General features: G+C 32.5%; 1 pseudogene; it reads right to left on the reverse strand.

The window, feature by feature from the left end:
* Positions 1 to 209: 209 nt before the first annotated feature.
* LOC149161089 (protochlorophyllide reductase, chloroplastic-like) lies at positions 210 to 13,840 on the reverse strand (annotated as a pseudogene).
* Between the last annotated feature and the right edge of the window lie 2,231 nt (positions 13,841 to 16,071).

Below are 16,071 nucleotides of genomic sequence, written 5' to 3' on the forward strand. Positions count from 1 at the left end.
AATACTTCTCATAAATTTGAAAACTTAGTAAGTTTTTTTGGGTGGCCAGTTTGATTGCAAATACAAGTCATGCAAGGAAAATGATACCACTGTTTGCAGTTCTAAAGGATATACATTACTTAGTGGGATTTACTACGAGTTTAATAACGCTAAAAAAGAATAGCCCAAAGTATCCCATAAATATTAGATCCCATTTAAAAAGGTATAAATCAAATAAATGTACGTGTAATTGATACAACAATTATAACTGGCTTTGAATTGAATTCAGATTTTTTCAAGTCCTCCAAGAACAATACGGTAAGAAGAAAGTGACCTAGATGATTTGTACCGACCCTCAATTCAAAACCCTTAGTTGTATATGTGGGTACCTTGGAAGTGGGCAAATACATTGTAGCGTTACAAACCAACACATACAGAGGCCTTCTCGAGTGACTGAAATTATCAGCAAACTGTGTTACATTTCAAGAGAAGCAAAATCCAAATGCACGACAGTGTAATTCTCTTTAGGAATTCCAACATCGCCAGCCATTCTGTCTACCTGGAGGAAATCTCTGCATGGCATAATAATATGGCAACCACCTATTTTCAAACCTGGGGAATCATTTTATTTTGCAAAATAAAGATACGGTCATATGGTCTCTTATCGACCAGCATACTTGTAATCTTGTCATTTTCAGACGGTTTATGTGTCTTATATGCTCGATGGCCTCACATCGCCCGCATACTTGTAATCATGTAATTATCAGACAGCTTATATGATCTCAATATAACAAATATAGCTTTTTTTCCTCTGAAAAAGATACGGTCATATGGCTTCTGGCTTTTTAAACCAAAATCGCTAGATATTCTCAATTACTAAATTATATTAAGTCTGAATTGACTTCATACTCTCATGCTATAACTTTCAAATCACCAGCGCAGGGCTCTTAAGGGCTCTTAATTGATGGATGATTTATTTTCAAAATAAATAAGTTCTCATGGTTTTTAAATAAAATATTTTGATGTTATGATGTATGATAAGAAGTACTCTTAATAATAATAAAATTGTAAAATGAGTTATATGAATATTTGTTTAAGCATTTTTTAATTGATTTTCTTAATATAATAAAGTGTTTTATATAAGAACTATATATATATAATTGACACAGAAGAGAATGACAACAAGAAATTTTTTATATTTATTTATTTAACATTAAATGATGGCAATTTTTTTATATAATATTTATTTTATAAAGTCAAAGTTATCGTCATTAAATTTATGTTGAGCAAGATGCTTATGGGATATTAACTTAGTAGGCATAATGTGGCATTGTGTTTTTCTGGAATTAAATGGCATCTTAGTTAACTATGGTTAAGATGCAAAATTTTTGTCTTTATTTGTAAGTTCCGATCATAGTATTATATGGATTAATGGTTGCAATGTCAAACTCATTGTTGTCAAACAATTCACTGATATTTGTTGATCCTGCTTGATAAAATCTACCTATGTTCAGAACTTTTGATACAAATTGATTTACCATTTATTGTCTTCCTTTAAATCGACAAAAGGTACACTTTAGTCTAAATTAAAATATTTTTTGTAAATTCAACAACAATGAGGCTACATCATGGTCATGTTCAAGAATAACAATTGAATAGGGTGGTGAATTGAATGAGTGACTTAACATTTAGGAGTGCACCCAATTACTGTCTATCCAAGACCCCTTAGACAACTTAATTAAAATATGGAGTTTTTTTACATTTTATTTATTGATTTTAATTGGAATTTATTTACTTGAATCATAAAATCAAAAATGGTTTTATTATTTTACTTTAATTCAATATGTTGATTAATTAAATGGTTTTATTATTAGTTAATTATAATAGTAATTTACTTAATTTTATTCATATGTATTTTTTTTAGGCTGTGGTTCACACCCTGGTCAATGGGTGGAGCTACGTCCACGGGTGCTCGACCCCTAAGGGAATGGTCAATGGGTGGAACACGGAAAGTAAGGGAATGGTCAATGGGTGGAACACGGAAAGTCCACGGAGACCCCTAAGGGAATGGTCAATGGGTGGATCTACGTCCACAACAAATCAATGTGGGCTGCTCGACCCCTAAGGGAAGGGTCAATGGGTGGAGCTACGTCCACAAAAATCAATGTGGGAATGGTCAATGGGTGGAGCTACGTCCACAAAAATCAATGTGGGCTGCTCGACCCCTAAGGGAATGTGGGTTGATCGAACCCTAAGGGAATCTACCCCGTGGCCCACTAGCAAGGCCTAACCCAAAGGGCTTAAGGGAGAATGGACCCTATGACCGCCGGATGAAAAGGCATTGATTTTGATCAACTAAGCTAACCCTTAGGGCTAATTTTTTTTATTCATATATAAATTTAAAATTTGAAACAATTAAACTTTTCATTACAGTAAAATAAATTACTTTTTAACCATATTATTTTTAAATAATATTATTTCTTATTTGAAGGAAATATTTAGATAATATTGAGTTCTTTGAGTGAGGAAGTAACGTGGGGGCGTTCGGATCAGATTGGTAAAGGAAGCATCGTAAGAGTTCAAAAGCTTGAAGTTCCGAGAAACCGGAGCCATCAAAGTTGGATCATTGTACTTTAAGGTGATATGTTGGGATCATTTTTTATTTTTTAAATAATAATACGTAATGTGTAACAGTCATTCCATAATATAGACTCTATTATATGGTACAGATTGTATCAGTATAATATGTATTTCAGAGTATGGTATAGATAAATATAGAGTATAATATGTATTTCAGAATATGGTATAGATATATGGATAATGAGTATATAATTAAGTTTATTCCATCAATATTAAGATAAGATAAATAATTTAAAATATTATTTAAAAATAATAATTTTTTTTAACCAAAATCAAACTAATATAAATTTAACCAAAACCTAAATATTATATTGATCATATCACTTGCCAGGTGAAAAAATAATAAAAATATAACAATATTTCAGACTAATATAAATTTAACCAAAACCTAAATATTATATTGATCATATCACTTGCCAGCAATATTTCTTTAATATTTACGTCGTAAGGCGTTTCATTTGAAATGAATTTCCCTGTCGTTGATCCCACGAAGTGAACTTTGAACTGAATCCTTGTTTTAGTGCGTCAACCAACTCGCTGAATCCTGGATTTACTCTCCTCAACCAACTTACTCATTAATTGTTCAGTTAGACCGTTTTATCCCACCCACTGAACTAACTGTCTGCAGACTCTTTAAGTTTCCACTGAACTAAACTGTAAGCCGACTCATTAGGTTTCCGGTGCCTTTCCTTAACAATCTAACCCCGAGGTGATTGTGGGAAACTCCCAGACTCCAGAGATTTGTGAAAGCTCTAGTAAGGGCATATTTCGTGGATGAGTACACTTAGAATTGGTGGCGGAAGGGTTGTAACCACTTTACACGAGACAATGAATGGTTAGAATCTGTCATTGACGATCTCGTGAGGTACCGGGCTTAAATTTGACAATGGGTTTCGGGGTGACCAAGAATATTAGCTCCAGGATTTGTATTTCTTTGACATAAATCCTGGAGAGTCTACGGGTACACCTTGAATGAATCCCTAAAATCCGCTCACAAATCCCTCAATTTCATGCAAAGCCTTCATGTAATGGTGTAATGGAATTCATTTTGAGGTTTTCTTTTTTTGCATAAGGCTTATTGGGCTCGAAACCCTTTCCTTCCATGTAACATCAGTCAAGATTGAATACTGTGTAACTATATATTATGTTTTTGCGTGTTTAAAAAAAAGGTGTAGTTAAATTTTATTTTTTTCAAAGGATAGTTTTGGATAGCTCAATTTTTATAGCTGCTCTTGCATATTACGATGCTTGTGAATTTTATGAGAATGGTGGATCGTTGTGTTTCTGGATAATGCTCTCAGGAAATTTATTTGTTTGGATACACTAGGGTTTAAGACTGAGTTTTTCAATCAGTTTTTTCCTTTTTCCCAAATTTACCTCCTGCTAAGTAACCCTGATTGTGCCTCTGTTCTTCCCTTTCACCCTGATACTTAACACACAACTTGTCTCTTTCTTTCAACTTGAATACATACGACGGATTAGAGAGAAGCGCAGAGAAGATAAGACCAGATAGATAAGTATTGTTGTTGTCTTTTGCTCAAAGGATTTCCCCTGTTGTCTATTTTGTTGCAGCCATCGAAGTGAAATTCACATCCTCCATCAGACGATCGCACAACATCTGGCTAACAGTCTCATTTTTATCAATTATAAAGAAAATGCATCAAGCCATGGCTTAAAAAAAATCTTGGAACCTAACCAGAACTTCCAGAATATTTAAAAAGGCAAATATCAGGCAACTGAAATTGCTGAAAAATGCCATGCATAAATTTTCGTCGTAGGTGACGCGCGTCCCTTAAAATTTTAGTTCTTGTTATCCGGATTTAATCTTCAGGGTAGTGCTATTAAGTTTGACTTTTTATTTGAGATTTCATGTTCATTTTTCCTTACGACTTTGTTTACGTATCTATGATTTTCTTGGAAACATCGCTTCCTCAATTTTGTGCAACCTTTAATTTACAAAGATTTGCGTGAAATAGTTTAAGAAATTTCGCACAATTCATACTCTCCTTTAGGTCATCAACATTTTGTTTTGAGTTATTCTCTGAAGAGATGCAATCATGGCCACTAGCACCGTTAAACAGAAAAGTAATCTCGATGCCATGGTCGCTCCTCTTTTGCAGCACTACTTCCGCTTGTTAGCTGAGAACAAAGAACAATGAATATAGAACAATTATTTTCAAAATTAAATGGAACAAAACATGGTTATAACTGAAAAAGGAAAATAGAAAGAAACTCTACAAATATGTGGTTTTAAGTTATTTTGAGTTTGTAAACAAATCCTATTATTTTAGACAAGTTTGAAGTTCTATAAAGATTGAATTTCTATTGGTTGATTTCTTGCATGTTCATCCTTGATTTCCTCCGTAATTTGTTCATCTTTATTGCATTTCTCTTATGAGAGACCAACGGTTTAAATTTTAGAAGAAACTAGAAAGTCATTCCAATCATTTTTTTTTTAAAGATCTATGCAAAAGACAATCAAAATCTCCCAAAGACTAGCAATCTCTTAGCTGTGTGATTTGCACTCACAATGCAATAACACAACAGCAATGCAATCGAATCAAAACAAAGGAGACATTGGGTCTCTATCTCAAATCAAGCAAAATGCAATACAATAACTTAAATTATAATTTTTTTGAAGGAGTGGTATAACTTAAACTATAATTACCATGTCCAACCTTCCAAAGAGCATACCGCTTTCTGAAATCTATCAAGGTGTGAAACTATGATATATATATCCAAAATCCAGATGCTAAATCTTGCACATTTATTTATCTTTCAAGTCAACAAGGAAAGAGAGCCACTGCCCGTGGAAACATTGTGAAAGGAAGCTTCAATCTCAAGCAGATTGTAGTTTTCAAATAATAGGTGCATTAGTTTGTATTCCAAATTTAATTTTATACTACTTATTTTCCACGATTTGAGGGGGTTCGTGTGGTAAAATTTATTTCATTTCTCCAATTTCAAGGAACTTACGCAAAATTTATTGCTTAAGATAATACAGTTGAATGGACTTGGTCAAAACTTAAAAAATCCTTTTGTATGGCTCAAAAGTTTTCAGGAAGCCATTCAAAGAAAATAAGCATAGTCAATAACAAGAGTTTCATTAGTAATTCAACATACATTTTTTTTTAAGGATCCAATCCGATCATATCGATCTGAATGACCAACATTGTAAAAGGAAGCTTCAATCTCAAGCAGATTGTAGTTTTCAAATAATAAATGCATTAGTTTGTATTCCAAATTTAGTATTTTAGGATCCAACCCGATCATATCAATCTGAATGATCAACATGTGAAAGGAAGCTTCAATCTCAAGCAAATTGTAGTTTTCAAATAATAAATGCATTAGTTTGTATTCCAAATTTAATTTTATACTACTTATTTTCCACGGTTTGAGGCGGTTCAGGTGGTACACAGAATTTATTGCTTAAGATAATCCCGTTGAATGGACTCGGTCAAAATTTGAAAAATCCTTTTGTATGGCTCAAAAGTTTTTTAGGAAGCCATTCAAAAGCATAATCACGGCAAATAACAAGAGTTTCATTAGTTATTCAACATACAAATTTGTATGTTTCATTAGTTATTCAACATACAAATTTGTATGTTTCATTAGTTATTCAACGTACAAATTTGTATTTTAGGATCTATTATCTATTTGAATAACCAGTGGAAAAACGGGTGGATAGGACACTGAATATGTAACATCTTTTGATGAATTGCAATAATGATATGAATCAGATCCCAATACCTTACGGCGTTTTTTTGCAACATGTCGTGTAAATGCTAGTTAAAATATATTTACTTTCAATATTAAATGGAGACCGGAGTACATTATGTTTATTTTGACGCGATTTATGTGCCAAAAATAATAAAGAGGTGCGTTGAGCGATGAACTGTTAGTGTGGTGATTAGGCCAATTAAAAGCACTGCTAGCAGGGGTTAAATTTGACGTTCCCCTGGACTTTTTTTATGGTGGTTTTATTTTTAAACGGTTTTTAATATAATTTTTAATTTTTTTTAATATTATTTTTATAAAAATATAATTAATGAAATTTTATCATTATTTATTTATTTTTTGATATATAATATTATGCAATAAAATATATATATAAATTTCACTTCATTAATTAAAAATATATTAAAAAATTAAACTGGAATAAATTTCAAAAACAAAAAATTATAAAAAAAACATATTAATAAGAAAAATAATTAAACATATATGAATTTCAATTTATCAATTAAAAATATATTAAAAAATTAATTTAGAATAAATTTCAAAAAACAATATTAACTGTGTAAAAAAGATATTAATAAAAAAGAAAATAAAGCCAATACGAATTCATAATACATGATTGGGGTTAAAATTAAGTAATAGTTGCAGCAGCATGGGCCGCGGTTGAAGCAATGTGAGTACCAAGTCAGTCCCGGTTAGCGAGCAGGGGTATCAACTGATGGAAACACATTATAAGAGTGTTTTTAATCAATGATTCATTTTACTCAGACAACTTACGATTTGGCTTTTTGTAGTCATAATACTTTAATATAATCACCAGATTTCTCACTATAGTTAGTATTATTCTGTTAATATTGCACAATGTGAGTACCAAGTCAATCCCAGTTAGGGAGCAGGGTATCAACTGATGGAAACACATTATAAGTGTGCTTCTAATAAATGATTCATTTTACTTAGACAACTTACGATTTGGGTTTTTATAGTCATAATACTTTAAGATAATCACCAGATTTCTCACTATAGTTAGTATTATTCCATTAATATTGCACAAATGTAAGATGCATCTAAAGTACCAAAATAGATTCTGGATTCCTCACTATGGTTAGTATTATTCCATTAATATTGCACAAATGTACAACGCATCTAAAGTACCAAAAGAGATTCTTGAGTTACTAAACTAGTGAGTTGACTTAATAAATAAAATGTATTTTAAGAAAAAAGAATTTTTGTTTCACTAATAAGAAAGTTTATTATGTCCATATGATACAAATTTTCATCTGATCTTAGATCTTTTTAAATTTTATGTGTTTTGGATAAATTGCTTTCCAAATATCAGTGAACCCAACTTTTCTAGTGAATTTTTTTTAGTGAACAACTCATCATCAAGGGCCTAAACAACTTAAAAAAAAACATAGAGTAACCACGTAAAAAGCCATATATTTTAGATTATTGACATTTTTGATGTAAAATGGCAATGGTAAACCGGAAAAATAAGTTTTTTTTGCTTTGTATTTTGAAGACTCAACATAGTGTATATGAATCTTTTTTGGAAAAATTGATTAAGAAATATTGGAAATCACACGGTTACCTTTCATCGTCAAGGAAGCAGAGAATTGAGACATATTAGAGTAACAAAGGTCATAGATTTTGTACTACTGACAAATCTCCAGAGAATTGAGACATATTAGAGTAACAAAGGTCATAGATTTTGTACTGCTGACAAATCTCCTCAGAAATGCGGTTTACAAAAAAGAAGAAAAGGTGTTATTTTTTCCCGTATTTTTTAATGAGCTCATTTCTCTTGTTAAAGTGTCTAGTCTTATGATTCCCGAGAGAACAGTCATACTTAAAGGTTCACTGAGACTAGAAAGAGATTGATAATACTAATCAGAAACACTATAATATCCATACCTCCGTGGTGAACACCTTAAGAAATTAAGAAAAATAAATAAATTAATTTGCACAAAGTTTAAAGGCTTAGGCAATTATGTTCCTCACATTTTTTAATTAGTTTTAAAAAATTAACCTAATTAACATCTATTTGAATACATAAATGCAACATTAAACAAAAAAAAATGAAAAAACCTTTTCATATAAATAATAAATAATATATTTCTACACGTATAAGAAAAATATAAATATATCTACCAAAACAAATACATATATTACATATAGAATACAACAAATTGGATCAATTAGATAATCACAAAATCACCAATTTGAATTTTATAATTCAATTTATTTAACAAGAGTACAATATATTTATTTTCTGAAATTCACGGATTCCTGTGCCAGAAATAATAAAGAGATGTGCGCAGGGATGAACTGTTAGTTGTGGTGATTGGCCACTTAAAAGCACTGCTAGTACTATTTTTCATACAGAGTTTAATCACCTCATGTTAATGGTCTCATTTAAGCAAAGTTTTGATTGAAATTTTATTTCATAGGGAAGGTTGAGATATATTGATTATCAATAAGATGGTGTATAAATAAATTAAAATATTATTTAAAAATAATAAAATTGAATATGTAATTTTAGATTATAAAAAATATGTAAATTGTTTTGGTCAAATATCAAATAATAGTTAAATATAAAATTTATTAGTTAAAATTTAAAAAAACCATGAAATTACATATTAATGTATTTGATTTATTTGGTTGAAATAATAACTATGCTTTTCAAATTATGGTAGAATTTACAGTGAAAACCATTTTTTCGTCAACGTTTCAAATCCCAACTGGGATCCATCATCAGGACTACTTGAATGCTTGATAGAAGAAGAGCTTAATTGAAAGATTTAATTAAGCTGACCGAAATCTAATCTAATATATGGTAACAAGAACCATATACATAGACTCCATTCATATCTATCTATATATATATGTTATAAAAAATTAAAAAATTCATTTTATATGTGTAGGTTTTAACATGTACAAAAATTACCTACATAAAATAAACAATGAAACTATCTATAGAAAATAAACAATGCGAGAGATAAAACACATACACAGATATTTTCCTGTAGATGTCAAAACTGGGACTACAAGATTGATTTTTCATTATGTTCATTTCAATGTTACAATACATATATATACATGCCAAGCATCCAATACCATAGACCGAAAACCATCGCATACAAAACCATGTGCGAAAATCATGCACAAAACTATAGGTAAGTTCGCCCCACCTACTATAAGGTCCAAAAATATATTTTCACCAACGTATGGGTGGAGCCAATAGTTCTTACCAAGTCAAGTAAATGATAGGAGATGAATTGTTCGGATGGAACCATGTGCGAAAACTATGCACAAAACCATACGTAGATTTGCCCCACCTAATATAGGGTTCAAAAATATATTTTCACCAATGTATGGGTGGAGCCAATAGTTCTTACCAATTCAAGGTAATTAAAAAATAAATTGGTGGTTGAGGTATGTTATTTAGGAGTTGTCTACCGACGTAGATGAATTGTTCGGACGGCCAAAAGTTGTTCGAATCCGAGCAAATTTTTTTCAAAAATTCTTATAGATGTAGTGTTTTAATCATGTTTTTGTTAGTGGAAATAGATTCAGCATCATCAAAAACTTCTAGGCACCTAAAATTATGAAGTTTAACAGCGTTTACTTGGACTTACAAGAATACCTACAATTTTTTTAAAAATATAACCAAAATTTTTATAACTTTCAAGACAAAAAAACATAATCGTTAAACTACGACATGCTATTTATTCTAAACATCATTTTTAAGTCACCATTAACTCAGGTACTCATTTCTCAGGGAAAATTCTTATTGAACACGTGAACTTTTTATTGGTATTATGCTTTTCATGTTGAATTTTGTGAATATTATAAATTTAAAAAATAATGCAATTGATTTATTATTATAAAAGTGTCTTATAATGATGATGTGAGAGATGACTAAGAAATTTCTCATAAAAAATAATTGTTATTTTAAATGTTTTTCACTGTAATTGGCATCTATTATTGTAATATTTTATAAAACTGTTATACAAATATTTTCTTTAAAATTCAAATCTATTAACGAAAATGTTTTATTTAAAAATTAAATTTATTAATAAAAAGTTAATTAAACAAGGATTATTGTCACAAAGCTTCTGTAGGAGTTTTACATGTGTTGCATTTTAAATTGTCACGAATAAATAAGGAGTTGTCTTTAGTGCAATTTTTTGAACATTCCGATGCCGGAATCAGGTGGAAAAATTTGAGGTGATATCTTGATTTGTGTTATTTAAACTAGTTTTTTGACTGTATATATGGATTCAGCGCCTTGGAAAACCCCTAAGGCACTTCGATTGCACATGGTCACCCATCAAGCTTGTGATTTCAATAAATTGCTGCGGGATTTTAGAGAAATTACACCCGGAAAAACCCACGGTAAAAGCTTCCAAAAAGTAATTTAAATAACACAAATCAAGATTTCACGGCACCGGAATGTCCAAAAAATCGCACTAAAAACAACTCCAATAAATAACATGTAGAATATGGAAAGTGGAGTGTTAAGTAACCTAAATATTTGACGTCTTGGAGGTCAAAACAAGGGAGGAAGGTGGGCTGGCCGAGGCAAATTTTACGCCCATGACAAACTTTTGCAAGGTAGCCAGAGATTTGAAAATTTTATCCCAAAGATTATTTTTGCCTGGATATTATTAGCGGAGTGAAAGAAATATTCCCGGGACGTTATCAGCAGAGTGAAAGAAATAAACACCGGGACAGAGATTTGGCGTCCGGGACCGACAATTGATGACTTTGAGATGCGGTAAGTGCTGGAGAAATCCTCGTCCTAGAGGTAATTGTCGTCCCCGAGGGTTTTATAAAAAGTGAAGTGAATTATTGTCGGGATGTCGGTTGCCGAGATCAAGTTTGGTGGTCATGCCCCTTGGCCTTATGACCCTCCGCTTCAATGACTTGAGCGCTAAGTGTTAATTCAGAAGGGTTCCACTGACGTGACCAAGAGAGTTTGCGAGAATGACGAGTTGGGATTCATTTTAAAATGAAGGGACACAATCAACCATTGACTTTATAACCTAATAATTAAATCCAAACATTCTGCATTAGTTAGAGAATGCTTTTAACCAGATGAAATTCAGTCAGACTAGCTGGTATATGCGACCAAGAGATTAGCATTCAAGCTACAAATTAAAATATCTTTCATAAATTTCAAAACCTAGTAAGTTTTTCTCGGTCTCCCATTTTTATTGCAAAAATAGGCCACTCAATACTTCTCATAAATTTGAAAACCTTGTAACTTTTTTTTTGGGTGTCCAATTTGATTGCAAAAACAAGTCATACAAGTAAAATGCTACCATTGTTTGCAGTTCTAAAGGATATACACTACTTAGTGGGATTTACTACGAGTTTAGTAAGGCTCAAAAAGAGTGGCACAAAGTATCCCATGAATATTTGATCCCATTAAAAAAGAAATAAATCAAGTAAATGTACGTGTAATTGATACATCAATTATAACTAGCTTGGAATTGAAATCGGATTTTTTCGAGTCCTGCAACAACAATAGGGCAAGAAGAAAGTGACCCAGACGACACTCAATTCAAAACCCTTAGTTGTATATGTGGGTACCTTTGAAGTGGACAAATAATTTGCAACGTTACAAACCAACACATCCAGTGGCCTTCCCGAGCACCTGAAATTATCAGCGAATTGTGTTACACTTCAAGAGAAGCCAAATCCAAATGCATGACAGTGTAATTCTCTTTAGGAATTCCAACAGCGCGAGCCATTCTCTCTACCTCGAGGAAATCTCTTCATGCAATAATAATATGCCATTTCCCAATCGGCCCAGGAGATTTCGCAATAGCAAGCCCTATGCAAGAGTATGCACATGTTATGATAACATTACTCTTTCTATCTGTCTTTTTGCTTGCTGGAGCTTCCTTTGTTTTCACTGGTACGACCACAGTCTGTGTCCTTATTCTAGGAACATTGGTATTTCTGCTCATAATTTTCTACAAAGAAAAAACATGAGGGAATAGGTTCAGATGAAGTAGTTTTCTTCTCCAGGAGAAAGCAACAATATTATTATGCAATCATTAAAACAACTCCAGAAAGGAATGGATTGAGCCAACAATTAGCCGCAACAGAGGTTATCAGAAGTAGAAACTTTACACTTGAACAACATTTCTGCTCTTTTCCATACACATAAAAAAATAGTCAAAAAGGGCATAGGAATAGAGAAAAATGGAGGACTTTTTTATTATTTTTATTTATTATTTAGAATTCACTATGTATTTTCCTTAATAATTGGTAGTATTTGGATGGCCCAAAATATGTGACATAATTCATCAGAATTATAAAATAGAGAAATAATAGCCATGTAGCTTCTGAATTCAAGCTTCTGTGATCTATAACGTTTGGAACCAACAAGTGTGGTTCAAATATAACCATGGTCTGCCTCTTCATCTGGTCATCATTTGAACCATGGTTTGCCTCTTCATCTGATCCTGATGATGAACCACACTTGTTGGTTCGAAATGCGTAGGCCAAGAATTTCTCTTACGTGATTTCTACTAAAAGTCTTTTCTTAAGCCATGTAGCTACTAATACTATGTGCAACATACACCAATATATAAGAATTCAGTGAAAAATCCTTACATTCTGCAACATCTGCAACTGCTCCATAAAGGAAGGGTCATGAATCTAAAATGATAAGCTGAGATACCTAGCATTCATAATTTCCTGGCCACTTTTGACACTTCAGGTATGAATGATATTCCTATGGAACTATTACAGGTTTATGGGTACTAATATCTTCTATTCTCACAACAATCCCATTTGTTTCAGCTCTGCTAGATCTCAAAGGAGCGGATCTGCAACATCTGCAACTGCTCCATAAAGGAAGGGTCATGAATCTAAAATGATAAGCTGAGATACCTAGCATTCATAATTTCCTGGCCACTTTTGACACTTCAGGTATGAATGATATTCCTATGGAACTATTACAGGTTTATGGGTACTAATATCTTCTATTCTCACAACAATCCCATTTGTTTCAGCTCTGCTAGATCTCAAAGGAGCGGATCTATGAAACCCAAAATCAATAAACAAGGAACAAAGGGAAAGAAAGAGAGAAATTAATAATATCGACGAGTTACATTGACTTGGATAACAGGGAAACTGAATTCCTTCTTTCCATGTTCAATCAGTGAGGCGCCTAGAAAAGTTGAATCCTTTGCAGAAGCACAATGTCCTCCCTGCAACCCTAGAGGATATACAAATGTCTATGAAAAATGCCTTGGATTAATATAAATAAGAGTATATCCATAGTTTTAACCATATAATAACTTGGTTACCAAAATGAAAATAACTTATGCAATTCTTATGGGCATTGCAGTCCATGCCAAGAATTTCGAGTTGACAGTTGAAAGAAGATTTAAAGAATCACCTCTTTTTTCAGAGGAAATGCAACAAAACCAATGTGTGTTTGAAGCAGTGTGGCCATAATTGAAGACGAAGCCAAGGTGCTTCCAACTTCCTCCTCCTCCTGGCCTAATAAGGATCTAAACTTTTAATTCTTCCCCAGCTTGATCAATATGCATACATAAATGTTTCTCTTGCACGAATTCGAGATGCCGATTGATGTTCAAATTGCTCCAGTGATTGCTTAGAAACCCATATTACTTTGTGCATGCGCAAGAGAGAGAGGACCTGGAGAGTATGCGTACACAAGGGATGGTGTATGCATTCGTCCAAAATATCATTGAACAATAAACAAGGATTGTAGCCAAGGTGAGAGCAATATTAAAAAAATCAAATACAAATACAACGACGTATGGAAAATTCTCAATTTTTATACTATTGGCAATGTGCCAAGCCTTCAAAATATGTACAGGCAGCAAACAGGAAAATAAAATTTTAGTCCAACAAAAGCTAAAGTTAATAACAGTGAACCCATTGTTTTGACATGTACAAATTAATTTTGCAAATGTTGTCCTATGAAAAAAACCAATCGGGAAGCCAGGGAAATGCAATAGAAAAGACGACAATACGGAACACATAAGAAACAACTACAAAGGGATGGAAATATGAAGCATATAAGAAATAAATCAATATGAAGCTTATCTATGTGAACTTTCCAAAATACAAAGAGAAATGTTTCGATCAACAGTTAAATTTATATTACATGATAATCAAGAATCGAAAATGGTAGAAACAATGGCTGGCAGCGGATGGAATTGCTGGAAAATATTAATAAACACCTTCTGCCACATTGTCACCTTTAGCATTATGAGAATCTTGTGATTCATTTGTTAGAATTAATGGAGAAAGCTTTTCTGAAGAATCAGGAAGACAAAAGCAAATGTGGTCCTCTTTATAAATCTAACATTGTTTTTTGTGCAGATATTGGGAGGCAAGAAACAGCAATGAATTTTGAAGAAGAATTGAAGTTTCTTGAAGGATAGCTGGAAACACCATGTTTTTATGAAGTCAACACAGAAGTTGCATTGATGAATGGTAAAGACATCATCGCTAACATTCAGATGATTGACACCAGAAATAGTGAGAAGAAAAATTCTCCTATCCAGCCTGCCATAATTCCAAGAAGAACGAGAATAAGAATTCAAGTATTCCTTCACAGGGGAAGAAATGAGGTGAAGAGATATCACTACCTCATGAGGAGGAAAGCAAAGATGAACCCTAGACTGAAGATGAACAAGTATGGACTAAGAAGACAAAAATGAAAACCTTTACCAAGTTGTTTCATGTTTTAATTGTAAGCCTAGCTAACACTGAGACTAGCAGGATTATGTTATTGTTCAATACCCTTTCTCCATTAAGGGGGAGTGTTAGAATTAATGGAGAAAGCTAAACTTAGATTACTGCTATGGTGATGATAGGAGTGAGACTCTAATTTTAGATCTCAGATCCTAATATCTAGGGAGTGGTTCAAACTGCAAATAAATCATCCTTACTGTCAGCCACCAAAAGATGTAGGAGTGCTCCCATGTAAAGCACCAAAAGATGTAGGAGTGCTCCCATGTAAAGCACCAAACAAATCAGACTAACCCTCCAAATCACGTTATACTATTAGAAAAAATACAAAGAAGAATGGGAGTTGGACTTTAACATACCTAAGGGATTTTTGGCTAAGTTTTTTATGTTCCGTAACCGTTTAACGATATTAAGGAACGTTCTGCAAAAAATAGTTCTATTAATAAAACATGTGATCTTTAAAATTGCTAGAAATCAAAATCAAGTATCTCTAGGATTTTTTCTTTTACTCCAATTCAGTGAAAAGGATGGAACTTTTAGGAACTTAGAGATCAGAGCTTACTTCCATGAATTTCTCCCATAAGCATGCAATCTCCTTAACTATTTTTATATGTTAGGTCAAATCAGTAGTAGGGTCCAAAAGCATCAAAGGCTTTACAACTTGCCTATTTTCCATGGGTATATAAGCTCTTAAGTGATCTGAAAAAATATCAAGTGATCATACAATGTTACATGAAAAAAACTATAAACACAAAAGATCAGATCTATAGATGCTCATTCTTGATGGTTAGTTGAAAAATGTTCTCCAAATCCTGAGCAAGAATCTTATCAGATTTGAACGCATTCAAGTCCACTTTTCTACCAATGGGTATTCCATGCATATTCACCTTGACATACAATGAATTTTTGTGGTCCCGCTTTCTGCCATGGCACCTTGTTGATTTTCTCCAAAATGTTTAGGGAGGGAATCGA

The sequence above is a fragment of the Pinus tabuliformis genome, chromosome 5_2 (assembly GCF_031772625.1).
Source record: "Pinus tabuliformis cultivar Carrire ecotype Pingquan chromosome 5_2, CPIR1, whole genome shotgun sequence".
Classification (NCBI taxonomy): domain Eukaryota; kingdom Viridiplantae; phylum Streptophyta; class Pinopsida; order Pinales; family Pinaceae; genus Pinus; species Pinus tabuliformis.